The sequence below is a fragment of the Hirundo rustica genome, chromosome 6 (assembly GCF_015227805.2).
Source record: "Hirundo rustica isolate bHirRus1 chromosome 6, bHirRus1.pri.v3, whole genome shotgun sequence".
Classification (NCBI taxonomy): Eukaryota; Metazoa; Chordata; class Aves; order Passeriformes; family Hirundinidae; genus Hirundo; species Hirundo rustica.
The window spans coordinates 23,768,323-23,782,985 of NC_053455.1; positions in this window are offsets into that span (position 1 = coordinate 23,768,323).

The window sequence follows — 14,663 nt, forward strand, 5'->3', positions numbered from 1 at the left end:
GTTTTTGATTGCCCAAAGGGCATGTCCTGCATACTTTGGAAATCCTGGTTTAGAGTCTTGGCCAGTCAAAAAATTTGGGCTGCTGCAGATGCTGAAAATCATGCCTTCCCTGAGCAAACCATGGGCATGTTCACTGTGATGGCAGGATTGCTGAGACTGTCTCATGTTAGACCAGCAAGGTAGTCATATTCCCAGCCATTATTTTAAAGAAACTCATGTCTCCACAGAGATGGAAATGGTTTGAACAGATGAATTAAGACTGCCAGGGCACTGGGGTGGCCAGCTGCTTTCTAACGGACAGGAATCTGGGAGCCAAACATATTAAGAGTCAATGGAGCAGGTTTCCCCCAGCCCTGGCTCCATCTCACTGTACCTGAGCAAGGCAAGCAGAGCTGTTGTGGGCCGTAGCCAGACTCAGCCTTCAGTCCAGATCACCAGACAAGCTGATGGGGATGAGCCAGGTCCAAGTTCTGGCCATGAAGACCCTGAGTGGGGTTCAGTAGGTGCATGGCCTGGTGCAGGCATGTAGTTCACACAGGAGCCAGGAATGAGACCCTCAGTTTAAAAGCAGCAGCCAAGCAGAGGAGGGAGGGGCCCCAGCTGAGGATCCCTCCAGGTCTTTCCTGGCAACTGCCTGTATCAGTGAGCTGACCTTGAGCAGCCAGCTTCACTCCTAGAGGGTGGGGAGGTTGTGCTTACATGCTTTGCCAGGGTCATATCTGACAATCCTACCCCCTCAAACTTTGGTTGTGTCTTGTCTGCAATAGTCAGTTTTTGGTCTGACCTCTGTCCCACCCCATTTGGGCTCCCCAGGTATGGTATGCAATTTCCTCCCCCAGCATTTAACCTGGAGTTAGACAAGCCGTGCCTCAGCATGACGGGGTCTGTTAGAGTAAAAGTTACAGCTATCATCTTGCCAATAAATTATTCAGAACTTTATTATGATTTCTCTAATTCTCATGTTCTCTATAAACTGATTCAAATCTCTCCAGAAACAGTTCCTCCCCAAACATCTCTGAGGCTGAATGACATTGTGTGGGTTATGTGGCCACAAGCCGCATTCTGCTGTAGAGCTAAACCCACCAGGTCTTAAAGCCCTCTGAAATGTTGTAACTACCTCTGTTTGGTACCAACATCAGTGTGAGGAGGTGCATACTGTTGTTCTGCCTAAAGAACTGCCTAGAGCTCACACAGGGTGTGGATGTGCACAGGGGCTTCCTCAGCTTGAGCCCATGTTCTGACAGCTCTTTGTGCACCACAATTTTCCTCCTTTTCCTTCAGACCCAGCCCAAGGACAGGTACAGGGGTGTGGGTTATTTGGGGGTGTGGGTTATTTAGGTGTCCTAGCTCAAGCTCGTCACAGAGACCAATTTGACAAGCCCATCAGAGTTTATCAGCCTGAGGTCCACTCTACAGCATGTGTCACCTTTATCATTTTTAGTTTCCTTGATGGGTGATTAGAAGTGGTCCATACAAAGTTAATGCTCTGACCACTGTCAGGATATAAAGGTATAGACATAGATAGGGGCTTTGCTGATATATACTGGAGTTTCCTATATATCTGTACTTACTTGCATTTCAGTACCTCTCTAACTAATTTCTGGCAATATTTTCACCCTGTCTTGACCAGAAGAAATTCTGGCTTTATTTGAGCTTTCCTCAGATGCATGACTCAGGTGGTTTCCTGAGGATAGAAACATTAGAAACCTTGAATCCTCTCACATTTTTTTGATCCATCTCATACTTTTTCTTCTTCCGTAGTTCATATGTCTTATCCTTGGGGCTGAACTTTTCCACTTCTCCCAATTGTTTGCAAATCTGTCCTTCATCCAGGCACATCTATCTTCAGTTTTTACTTCAGCTTTCTCCTGTGTCCATGGACAACTTGAATCCCAGTAGAAGCAATGTTTGTTGTTAACCCTTTAGTCTCTAAAGAAGTGTTACTTCTCCCCCATTTCTATTACAGAAGTATGCTCTTCGTTGTCTCTGTCAGCACTCAGTTCAAAGCCGTCTTGTCTAGACAGACCTCAGTGGATAAAAGTGCCTTAAAAAAAAATATGGAGGGCAAGTTTTTACATGGGTAGACAGGTTTTAAATTGAATGAGATTTAGATTAGTTGCTAGGAAGAAATTTTTTACTCAGGAGGTAGCGAGGTACTGAACAGGTTACCTGGAGAAGTTGTGGATGCCCCATCCTGGGGAAGTGTCTCCAAGGCCAGGCTGGATGAGGCTTGAAGCAACCTGATCTAGTGGGTGGAATCCCTGGTCATGGCAGGGGGGCTGGAACTAAAGGATCTTTAAGGTCCCTTTCAACCCAACACATTCTATGATTCTCTGATGATTCAAACAGATAGGTCAGACCTGTTCTCTCTGTGCTCTTCCATCTTCTCTACAATGGCTTTTGGGTTCTTCCAGCACTGCATCAGTTATTGTGGTCTCCTCTGCAGTGGAAGTGCATGCAGCTCCTGCCTGTCTCCTTACAAAACTTGCACTGGGAAAAATACTTTGAGTAAAATCTCTCTTTGTATGCTTTTTATTTTAGCTGTGTTCTTAAACTTTGGGGAGCACTGGTGATCCACTGAAGTCACAGTCACAATTTTACATTATCCTTCCACCATATGTCGCACTGTAGGTGGACATAAGACATGATAATGCAAATATGACAAGAAGAGACACTTGCTCTATTAATCGAAACTGCTGAGACACGAAGACTGACCAGAGCTACCTGCCAGATGTTGTAAAATCTATCATATAAATTCTTCAGATCAAGGCTGAAAGTTTTTAAGACATGATCTATAACTCATCCAGAAGATATTGGCCTGATGCAGAAATTATTTGGTTTTGTAGCCTATTTTATCCTGAAGTTCAGGCTAGAAGGTTGTGATGTTCCCTTCAGGCCCTAAAATCTTGAACTCCATGGAGCTCATGGTGTCTGACAGGGATGTTCTATCTATATAAAAGCCTTCCCATATAAGAAGCTTCTGATGTCAAGTGTGCTATTGAACATATATTTTCCTTTACATGTCAGTCTATTGATCTCTAAATAATCAAAGATACAAAGTACACGATGACAAGAGATTATGGCACCTGTCATGCCCATGGCCAAATGCTCCCAAGCTGGCAGCTGCTGGCTGAGTTACTGCAGCAGACCTCTCTGTTTCCGCCTGCTCTGAATCATCCTGGTAGTTTTGAGCTGCACCTCTTAACCCCTGGGTAAAATCTTCATCCTACTAAATACAGCAGGACCTTGGCCACTGACATTTAACAGAGCTAGGATTTCACTTTGCTTAGCACTTCTGACATTTTCCTTTTTTTCCATTATACCTCTCTTTCTCTCCTGACACAAATGCATCCATATTTCTCACATTTTCTCTCTGGCTGAGCACCTCCACTCATGCCACATGGAACATCCAGCTGCTAGGACTCAACCATGCTGTACCACAGGCAGTTCCTCTGTCCTACAGTTTCCTGCTGCAAGGTCAGGGTAACTCAGGATACCTTTCCTCTGGCACTTTTCAGCTTGAGGCATTGGGTGGCTGTGCTCTTCTTAGGACAAGGGGTTAAACAAAACCTTTTCTGCATGGGGCTGCTGAACAGTTGAGGGCTGGATATCAAAGCTTTCTGTTAGCTGAAGATATCAGTGACTTCCAGCTGCCTGGAAATCAGAGGAGAAAAGTTTAACCCTTTGGGCCAGTCTGGAGTGAGTGCTGCATGACAGTGTCCCTTCACATCTGGTTCACTTCCTCTCTCTGGGCAGCGCTGGATGGGGCAACACCAGAGGTTTACTGCCACTCTTTTCCAACTCCTAAAACAGAAGAGAATATTATTCAATGGATAAATGTTTATATCTTCTTTTTAAAGAAGCTTACTAGAAATTATTTTTATAGCAAGCTGGACCCATATGTAGGCATGCTTTTAACTCTCCTGGAGCAGCGGAACTTATTTTTGTTCAACCAGTTTCAAGAGTTCCAGTACTGATTCATTAGAAAGTAACAGAGCAGCAAGACATGGGCTTTACCATGTGGACTAAAGTCTGTCCAGCAGATATAATTTTAAATTCAGCTAAAATGTGGCTTAGGAAAGTAATGATATTTGACTTTGACAACCTAAAAAAAGCTGCCATAAAAGTATATAAAGATTTGCTTGGTTCACCATGAATGTTGGCCACCTCATTAACCTTTTAATGATAATATTTAATTCTAACACTGTTTTTGGCTGAGGATGTCCTGCTCACTTCTAAATAATGCTTTGGCACACAAGTACTTCAGGTAAATTACACATTGTATTAAAGGGGTTTGTCTGATACATTTTAATTTTTCATTTGCATATATTTCATCTAACTATATTAGATGTTCACTTTTCTTGGTTTGTGAGAAAGGGGAAATTTGGGAATCAATCTGATGTCCTTTCCATCATCAGATAATAAAATACAATGCCCTGTTTAAAGAAAAGTGCTTATGTTAGGGGGGAAATCCCAGAGAGATCTTGTTTTATTACAAGGTATGAAGTCTTTAAGGAAAATACATATATAGGAAAGTATTACTAGATTCATCTTCTGCCCATAGTACCTGTCCTGGGGATATATACAAAATAAAGTATCTAAAGCAGCTTTCTAGCCAGTCCATGGTGTGGGTTGCACTTTGCTCTGCCTGTTCTGCATCCTGAGCTTCAGGTTGAATCTGGGCTGATTGATGAGGAAGAGCAGAAAAATAATGAGGTATCTAGAAAGCATACATTTCTTTGGTGTACAGAGAAGATGACTGAAGTGAGATGTCAACAAGTCTTCCAACACATTAAAAAAAAAAAAAACAAACCAAAAAAAAACCCACAAAAAACCACAAAACAAACAAAAAAACCCATCCAAAACAAACAAACAACAGCAACAAAAAGTAGCAGTGGTGGTCTTCCAAAATTGTCCATTCTATCTACTGAGCATAGCGGACAGACCAGGAGCATTATGGCAGATGGCTTTGTCTGTAGCAAGGCAGTAGGAGAAACTCTTCAACAGTTAGGAAAGTGTTAGGACAGGATGCTGATCCTCTTTAGGGCAGGCATTAGGATAGGATGCCTGTCTTGGAGAAACTTCACTGTGTAGGTTTAAGGACAGGTTACATACATCCCACAGGACTGGTTTGTGTATGATGGATCCTACTAAGAGCTGGGAGAAGGGCTACAGGGCCTGCCAAGGTCCTGGTGAGCTGAAATTGCTGTCTGTACAAATAAGAAGCCAAGATGCCAAGAACATCACTGATTCCACTGTCATTCAGAAGACAGAAGTCTTCTACTAAAGGCAAAGTGTTAACGGTCAAATTTGGGAAGACAAGGGGCTTTTCCCCCAAAGGAAGCAATCTTGCTTTCCAGATCCTAATCATTATCTAAAGAAAAAATTATTTTGCCTATAAAGTTGCATCAATAATCTTAAAACTGCAAAGTGAACCTAAAATGATGCTAGGGAAACTAAGCAGCCTGAAGCTCTGATGCTGTAAAGAACTGCTCTTACTCATGCCACACATTCTAGTGAGCACATTTACAATTCCATTGTTTCACTTTCTCTCTTTGGAACCATGTTTGCATTTCATGCATGGAAGGAGAAGTCTGAGCAGGTAAAGGTGTGTTCTATCAATTTACCAGATGCCTTTCTTGAAGCTGGTTTTAAGGGAACTCAGCATCTTCCCATTTTTGGCAAACATGCTTGCCTATAACCCATTGCAAATGGCACCTTGCCTGTGAGTGTGCCCTGCGCTGTATTTTGGAAGAAGCATTGCAGCGGGATTTTTTCTCCGGTGTACCCACAGACTGGTTTAGGTTTCCAAAAGTGGGGCACACAGACAATCTCAAAGTGATTTAACAAGGTAGTGGAACCAGCTACAACCTTCAGCGCATCAGTGCCCATGGGGATGTGTGAGGAGGCAGGATGCTGCCGCAGTGCCCACCCCAGCGCCCATCAGCAGCTGTGTGCTGCCCTTGCCCACATCCATGCCCTTGCCATGGGGCCCTGACCCTCCTGCAGATCCAGAACACATGTTGTCCTGGAAACTGCTTCCCATGTGCAGGGTGTGAAGCTGTGGGAAGGGAAGGGGCACTGAGCCTGGGGTGCTGGATCTGTCCAGGCACAGGGCTTGGGAAAGCAGCAAAGCTGTCAGGTTTCCTCTCTGCCTCGCCCCACTCCTTTAAACTTCTCAGGCAGCAGGAAAGGAGAGGAAACTCACAGCTCCCAGACCTCTGTGCGGGGTTCTGTGCTCAAACACCACTCAGGTGCAGCTCCTCCTGGCACACAGCAAGCTCATCTTCCAGGTCCCAGAGGTGATTTTGCCCTAGCTGGCTGAACTCCCTGGGGACTCTCATCCTCAACAGAGTGTTCCCACAGACAGACATCACCCAGACCCCAGGCTGGGCATCTTGTCCTGCCCAGCACAAACTTGGTGCCCCTGGGAGCTGCCACAAAGTGTTACAAACCCTGGAGCACAGGGGATTCCACAGAGACATCCTGGGCATATGACATCAGCTGGGGAAGGAATGCTGCGGCCAGAAGCAGTTGTTTGGAGGCTGTGGACTGCTGTAACTTCTGCCAAGCATGGGTTTGGGGCCATTGCAGGATATGTGTAAAAACCACCTCAGAGAGATGGAGTCAGGAACAGAACTTCTTCCCCACAACTACTCAGCACCACATTCTGCCTTCCCCCATGTCCTGGGAGGCTGCATAAACCCGTGCATACCAAGAAGGGCCAAGACCATCCTGTGGCCTCCTTACTCAGAACCCTTTCAGGAGTGATTTTAATTCGTGTAAATGAGTATTTTTAATTTGTTATACTGGCCTTTATCTCTATTACCATCTCATTTGCTTTTAAACCTAGTTTTGCCATCCTGACTGAATTCCATTTGATGCATTAGGAGTAATTCTCTTCCCAAAGGGTTAGACATTTTCTCTCCACATAAAAGTCGCTTATTTTGGATAAAGAGACGATTAGATTTATCTTTAATATTTTAATGGCAGCCAGGATTATTGGGTGGGCAGCCCCGGTTTCAGTTGTTGTTGGGGGATTAGACTCTAATAAACTCTTCAGATTGGGATTTTTTTTCTGTTTTTCACAAAGTACTTGTATTTATTTAAAAAATTCACTTCTTTTTGAGTCATAAATTCCATTTGCTGTTTCCTATTAGTATTAAATCAAGTTGATTAAATTCATAGTGACTATTTGCACATATATCTTTTTAATTTTAACATCCACAACATAAAATCTTTAATGGTGCAATTTGAAATACCTGCAACATACATTGCTGTTGCTGTTTAAACAGATGGAAATGAGGATCCAGAGGGAAGGGAGAGGGAGAGAAGAAGGGATGGAGAGATGGACGGACGGATGTTGAGAAGGGGGTGAGCTGACTATCCCCACCACATACAACACGAAAGATTTGGGGGTTGATGAGGATACAGAATTTGGAGAAAGCTCACTCTCCTCAAAATCACCAGCATCCTCTTGGTGGGCACAAAGAGAGTGCAGCCTGCCCAGGGTCGCAAACTCGGCTCACCTCAGCACCCTTCCGGTGCCAGGAGCCAGGCAGCCCCTAGAAGGTGGCATTCGCTCAGAGCAGAGGCTCACGGGGCTGGTGGGGTGCAAACCCAAGAAGCGAGCGCCCCTCACCCCTCGGGGCTGCGCACCCTGCCTTGGCTGTCACGGATCCCAGTTTAGGCTAATCGTAAACTTGGTAATAGAATAAAATGTCAGCAAAGTAGAAATCAATAAGTGTTAATGCTCCAGGACTTTCACTGCTGGGCTCCCCTCTCAGGCTCCCCCCTCCCGCACCATCCTGTCCCTTTGATTTCAGTCCCCTCTCTAATCCCCACCTCATCAGCTCCGGGAAGGGCTGATCTGCAGCAGAAAATCCCTCATTCGGGGCAAAATCAGCTTAATTTGCAGCAATTTGTAGCAGGTCTTTGCTGGGATTTGAGTCTCAAAATTATTCCGCGGGTGGGGGCCGGAGCCCCTCGCAATATGGGCAGAGATTTCCCCGCTCCTCCGTTGGCAGAGATTTGTCTGGGCAGTAATTACAGGCGGGGGCGCAGCCCGGCCCCCGCCCGCCGCGGCGCTGCGCCCTCCGCCCGCGGGGCCTGGCACCGGGCGAGCGGCCGAACACGCAGCCGCCCGGATTAGCAGCATTAGCAGCCAGCGCCGAGCAACAATTAATCATTTGCTGGTAAATACGAGCGGGAGCCTCCCCCGGCTGGCGGGGAGGGAAGGGGAGAAGGGGCTGGCCGCTCCGGCTTGCAATAGAGCAGTGAGGAAAGGAAAGGGAAGGGCTGAGGAGGGATGGAGACGCCCGGGGACCTCGTGGCCTCGGGACGGGAGATCAGAGCAGGCGACTTTCCTTCCGCTAATGCCGCTAATTACGGGCGGCAGCTCCGCCGCCGGCCGCGGAGGGCTCCCGGGCTCGGGGACCCCCGGTTCCCCGGCTCCCCGCCCCTCGCAGCCGGGCTCCCGCCGCTGCGGGCCGGCGCCTGCCCGCGGGGACAGCCCCGGCTCCGCACGGCCGGGTACGGAGTGCCCAGATCCACGACCCCAATAGTCCCGGAGGACGGGAGCTCCGTGGGGAACGTCGTGGGGAGCGGGACTTGGTTTGCGGGAGAGGGAAAAATAGAGCGGTGTGGAGGCAGCCGCTGTCACGGCGCGTTTGGGTGCCGGGCCGGCACTTGGCTTGGCGCTCCGTCACTTTCTTGGTAAAATATTAGCTTGAGGTGGAATCGGAATTACACGTGTTAAATGAATTAAAAGCTGACTAATTAGTGCTTGGGACAAATTCACTGGGGAATCATCCGCTGCCAGAGAAATTTTGAAGGTGTGCTGTCTAGAGATCAGTTCTTGGTCCGCACCGCGCAATATCTTTGTGGTGACTCAGAAGAAAATACGAAATCAATGCCGGTAACGATTTCTACTTGACGTAAAAATTGGTGGAGTGATAAATAATGATGGGAGTAGGTCAGTTATACTGAGCAATCTGGATCACTTGGCAGGCTCTGCTCATTTGAACAATATGTGATTTTAATATAGCCAAATGCGAGACTATATATCTCAGAACAGAAAATGAAGGTCACAGGCTGCTGTCATGGGAAGCAGTGGCTCTGAGGAGGATGGAGGAGATGTGCCAGATAATGAAAACTAAGCATGGATTTTTGGTGTAATCTGCTCTATCAGAGCTATGTCATTTCCAAATCTATCGGCAAGAAAACGTTACCTAGCAGGATGAGGGTGGTCTTGGCATCTCAAGACCATAACAGATTTATACCGTGTCCACTCCTGATGTCTACATTTTCAATTAAAAAAACACCAAAGAACTGGAAATTGTTCAGATAAGAACTTCATGAACAACCCGTGAGTTAGGAGAGACACTTTCAGAGGAGGGAAGGTTCTTTAATTTATTAGCAAAGGCATAACAGGATTTAGCACTAGAAGGTCAAGCTAACTAATTCATAATTAATTTAATATAAGTATTAATATAAGGCCCGAATTTTTCACAGTGAGGATAATTAGTAGAGTAGGCAAGACATTTTTGAAACAGCTTCTTGTTGAAAAAGAACTTCTTTGGATGGAGTTGTTTGGGCTTTTGACAGAAAAAAATATGCAGTTGCTTACAGAAATCCCTAGAGCAATATAATTTTGAAACAGTTTGTTTTACAAAATTGTTCTGAAATGTATTTTCTGATGCTAATTTATGCATTTTCATTTTATATTATTCTACTACTATCACATTATAGAATGAAAAATCGTTTAAATCTATTTTCATTTTAATTTTCAAACTGTTAAGTACATTTGCTACATAGTACTGGGTAAATACTAAATTAATGGAAAATCCTTTTGTTATAACAGAGCAGAGAATCTTCTTGCTGCCAAAACTGAAATATTTAATGTTGCATGAAGTTTTGAATGACCTTAATGATTTTAAAATATAAAATAGGAATCACCATTGTCAATCATGGTGTCTGTACACTACAGGCATTGTTTGCTTTCAGTTGTTGCTGATGACCTGTAAGTCTAAAAAAAAAAAAAAAAAAAAAAAAAAGAATCAGTTGCCAAAACAGCACTTTAAAATTACAACACTAATTCTCCATGGAGGGAAATACTTTAAAATACTAGAATTTTCCACAGTATGAGAGAACAGGATTTACAGCCATATCTAATATTTCAGCATTAAAACTGTTTACCTGAGGAATGGTCTTTCCCACTCAGACCTTCTAAAATATATGCTTAAGCACAGACAAACCTTGCAGTCTTGGCTCAGGTCAGACTTGGTGACTTATGAGTCTGTCCACATGTCTGTGGTTTTTGGATCCAGGTTGCTCTCCAGATGCAAAGGTTGTGGTCTCCTCAGTTGCTGCTCTCTGTGTTGCACAGGGGTCACAGGAGGCTCAACCTGGTGTTCTTGCAGATGAAACAGGGTTGGAAGATGATGTAGTTTGAGCCCCCACTTCCAACACCCTCCAGCTGCTAATGGGTCCTCATTCCAGAGAAGAGCTAAGCCAAAGAATTCACCCCAAACATCTACAGTGGAGGCACCAAGTCTTCAGCACCAACTGTTTTTAGTGCCTCCCAGTGTGCCCTAATGAATTAATAACCTGCAGAGTAGATAAAGCCATGAAATGTCTAAAACAAAATCCATGGAGCCACCATTGAGTGCAACCCTAGTTGGATGTAAACGGGTGACACTCCCAAGCCGGGAGCTGGACTGTGGTGATCCTTGTCGGTCCCTTCCAGCTCAGGGTGTTCTATGACTCTCTGAAGCTGGGGCTGTGTGGAGGCTCAGCATGACCCACGGTGACCACATGCCACCCTTGCTCCCACAGCAAGGAGGAGGGCTGTGCTCCGGCTGCCCAGGAATCTGCCAGCAGGTGTCACTTACACCACTTTGATTTGAACCACTGGAGTCCCATCATCCCTTTGCTTGCTCCTTGGACAGAGGAGGCAAAATGAGCCCAGAGTGCCCTTTGTTTCCTCAGAGTCTGTATTAGCAGCTGCAATATCTCACGTGTATCCCAACTTTGGATTGCTTGGGATAGGTCCATTGTTTATGAACACACCTGAGCCTCTTTCTCATCTTGCATCCTTGAGTATCTTCCGATGTGCATGCCATTTTGTTGGAAGGCTTGTCCTGTTCTGTTGCAAAATAGCCTCTGTTTAGCAACAAGTTTCTGCCTTCATCCTTGTGTGGAGCTGAGAAGCCCACCTTCAGATCAGCGTGGATTCCTGAAAATGCCACATTCTCACTCCACAGACACTTTACACTTAACTTAGATGATTTTAAAGAGCATCTTGACAGTCTGGAATGAAAGAAGCCTCTATCATTGCTGCTGCTTTTGTGTGGTATAGCCCAGGCAAAGCTGGAAATCTCAGTCACTTGCCAGAGGTTTGGTTTGCCTGGCAGAGGTGGAGCCAAGGGAAATGAGCCATGCATGTCTGTTAGATGAGAATAGGTTCAAGAGATAAGGAATCACTCAGAACTGAACTAAGGTGTTTACAGGCCCTGGAAAGAAAGCAGTGCTTGCTGCCCAGGGATGAGTCTGGGCAAAGCCAATGGCACACGGTGGTGCCACTGCTCCTCATGGATGATGCACAGGAGCATCACCTGGAAAAGATCCTGCTCATGGGGTGGTCTGAAGAAGTCATTTGGCTTTGGTGTGCTAAAACCCACTGTCATCTGATGAAGTTATGGGAGGACTGGACTGCAGTGCTCCTGGTCCCTCTGCTCATGCCATGGCACTGCCCATTGTTTTCAGACTCCCAACAAAACACAGACTAAAAAATGAAACTAAACATTGCAATTTGTTCTTAGATTTGTTGTAAATGTACATCCTTTTCCTGAAGAGCTCCATAACAATCATCAAGAAAACCAACTTCAAAATAAGGCTGCTCTGGAGGATAACGAACACTAGAAAACCAGTGCCGAAACCCTGATGGAAACAATGCAAAAAGAGGGAGAATAAAAAGGTAACCTGTGTTAAGGGTTTGATCATGCTTCCAGTTGACAAATCTTCTAACATAAATCTAAACCTGAGAAAATTTACAATAAAGAAAGATTTCAGTAATCCCTTTAACTTTGAATCTCTGCCACAGAAATAACAAAATGCAAAATTTTTCCTGTGGGCTTTAGAGATAGCTGTATAAAACAGAGAAAAACACTTTTTTCAAACCGGAAATCATTAATTTACCTTCAGTAACTATGGATTGTCTTGCATTAACCTAGGGGACAGATTTTCTACCTCTCCTCACATTATCATATTGAATAATACTCATAGAAGCCAGTTGAACTACTTGTGAGTAAAATGTTACTCAAAAAAATAGGACTATCGAAGCCAAATCATATGTAAATAATATCCTTCAAAGTCTGCTGAACACGTCTTCTAGCCACAGAGCGATAACATTTTAATTATCAAAATATAAAAATGCTCACTGCAAAAGCCCAAGAGTCCAAAGTTTTTTAATTAAGTCCATAAAAAATAAATATATTAGGTTGAAAATTGTAGAAGGCTTTAAATAATGTATTAAATTTATTTTAGGGTTTTTTTGCATTAATATGGCTCCAGTTGGTGCTGTCAAACCTTTTGCACCAGCAGAGCTTCTTAATAAAAGCTGAAATTTTCTTGTACTCTCTTGATTATTAGAGGTCTTTGTGAAAAGCACAAATATAGTGAGATGCAAAGCAGCATTGTAACATTTAGCAACAACACAGAAATTACAGTTAATGAAGAATTTTAGTTGCAGTGACCTGTAAATGAGACACGTTACCTTAACTAGCTCTTGATCATCTTCCTTTGGAGCTGGCAGTCCATTCTGCAGTTACCAACTAAACAAGGAATAAATACTGTGTGCTTCCAGCACTTACACAAACTAGCTTACCAGAATAAACCTTCATAAATATTTTTGAAGGTTAGGGTAGTGTTTCCACAGAAAAAACCAAAATAATTTACCCAAACTGCGTATTACTGGAATGATAAAGTAAATCTTCACATTTTCATTTTTGCTAATGAAAGGAGTTGAATGACTGCTATTCAAAACTTTATACATTTCATAGTAAATAATTTCTACTGGTTTTGAAATAGTTGGGGTTTTTTTTGACGCTAACGTTCTCAAAATTTATTTTGGGAAACATTTCCTAGTTCTTGGTGAAGCTGTAGTTTTAACAACATCCTTTATGTCTACAAAGACCCTTCTATTTTAAAGAAATAAAAGGTACATTAAAGGGTAAAATAACTACAAACTACCATCACAGTGTCACCGGTGAGCTTGTCAAAATGGTCTGTGTAGTATTACATCATGTGGGTTTGCTCTCTGGGCCTCAGGCCGTCAGTCTCTCTGATTTCTGCTCCACCTTGGTAGAGCCAACCAAGAGCAGATGGCTTAGTGTTTAGAAGAGGCAAAAAGTGCTGCTGTGAGCACTGCTCTTAAGGGTGATGTATGAAGGAAGAGCAGAGCTTTTAATTCAGAAAAACTGCATTCACAGAGCAAGCCAAGACTTTGCAGGTTTTAAATACCTGGTATCTGAGTACAGGGAGGTGAGTATGACAGTGAATATGTCTGTTTTCAGCTTCATTTTTCTTGTAAGAACATAACTGTAAGCACTATTCCTAATCATCACTGTCCATGTCTGACAAGTCCCATGTTGAACTAGTGGGGAAATTTGACTTAGGCTTTTACTGGCTGATAGTTTCCAAATCATGTTATGAAATTACCTGAAATAAACTGTCCACTAACATCAGCAAATTATTTTTTCCCTTGTTCTAATTTACAAGAGGAATAGAAATAAATTAATAATAGTTTTTAGTTATTCAGCTTCATGCCATTGCCAATCACAGTGAGAGGTGAAGAAGTCCCTGCTGACATAGGAGGGTGGCAGCTAGAAGGGAGGGAGGGAGCTCTGTTAGACAGGGTGGGGAATCTTCATGGAACATTCGGATAACAAGGTGCTGCATTTTTCTCTCCAAATTTTTCTGCCTCCAATATTAAGTGTGGCATTATCTCAGCCTGGCTCTGGGGTATTTTGCCTGTATGACAGGGAGAGGAGAAAATATCACTGAAAAAAAAAAACAAAAACCCATGGCAAGTTTCCTGCAAAATTCTGGGTGCTCTTTTTCAGAACAGACACAACAGGGGCTCAGGGACTTGCTGCTGGTTCTTACTGGTTCAAGAGGAGGGGCAAAGCCTCTTTAATGGTTATAATTTTAAAGCATCCAGGACAGTGTAGAAATTGCTCTGCACCACTCCAAAAGACAAGAACAGGGAAACTTTTAAAGAGCCTGCCTTATGAACCTAAGGAAAAAGCAGTGATTCCAGAAATGTTTAACAGAAAAGTGAGAGTATAAAGACACCATCATTAACATGGCTTGAAAGACAGGATGTTAATGCAGCTGAAAGCTATTGCTGGTTGGATCTGCCAGGACAACCCCAGCTACACGGGTGTTTCAGCAGCCGGAGGGGCTTTGACTCTGTTGACGTAGGTAGTTATAATCAGGAGGAGAAAGTGGAGAGAAGGCACAGGAGGGATGGAAACCAAGAAACAAAAAAGAAAGAGGGGGGAGAGAGAGAGAGAGAGGAAAAGCACAGAGGGAAAAGGGAAAAGGAGAAAGAGAGAAAAGGGGGGGGGGATGGGGGGAGAAGAAGAGAAATGGGAAGAAGA